This window comes from Etheostoma spectabile, chromosome 5, assembly GCF_008692095.1.
Source record: "Etheostoma spectabile isolate EspeVRDwgs_2016 chromosome 5, UIUC_Espe_1.0, whole genome shotgun sequence".
NCBI lineage: Eukaryota > Metazoa > Chordata > Actinopteri > Perciformes > Percidae > Etheostoma > Etheostoma spectabile.
This window is the reverse complement of record NC_045737.1, coordinates 22,016,300-22,016,686: the sequence shown is the minus strand read 5'-3', so window position 1 is coordinate 22,016,686 and position 387 is coordinate 22,016,300. Positions and strand designations below refer to the sequence as shown.

Below are 387 nucleotides of genomic sequence, written 5' to 3'. Positions count from 1 at the left end.
TCTGTACTTCTACTTGAGTACGGGAAGTGAGTACTTTTGCCATCTCTGTTATAGAGAAACTACAAATGGACAATGATAACAACGCATACTAATAATAATAACATCTCATTAAGGACAAATACATATAGACTATGCTGCACATCCAAACATAGACACAATGCAGAGGCATATAAACCGCCTACACAATCATTACTGAACCAATTGCATTGTCACAAACTCAATTGAGCTCTCTTGGCGAAAAGTGAGTTGATATTACTCTGGATGAATTCTTACAGCCATTGGCCTAAACATGAACATTATGCACGCACACGCTCCTCCCCCTGCCAACTAATGTACTGTATGTGATCATTATCTCCAATATGAAAGATAACACACACACACACACAC

The 387-nt window shown here is 38.5% G+C and overlaps 1 protein-coding gene across 5 annotated transcripts in view; it reads right to left on the bottom strand.

Moving 5' to 3' along the window:
- Window positions 1-387, bottom strand: part of dmxl1 (Dmx like 1) — a 64,188-nt gene that overhangs the window by 12,725 nt on the left and 51,076 nt on the right. The window lies entirely within an intron of this gene.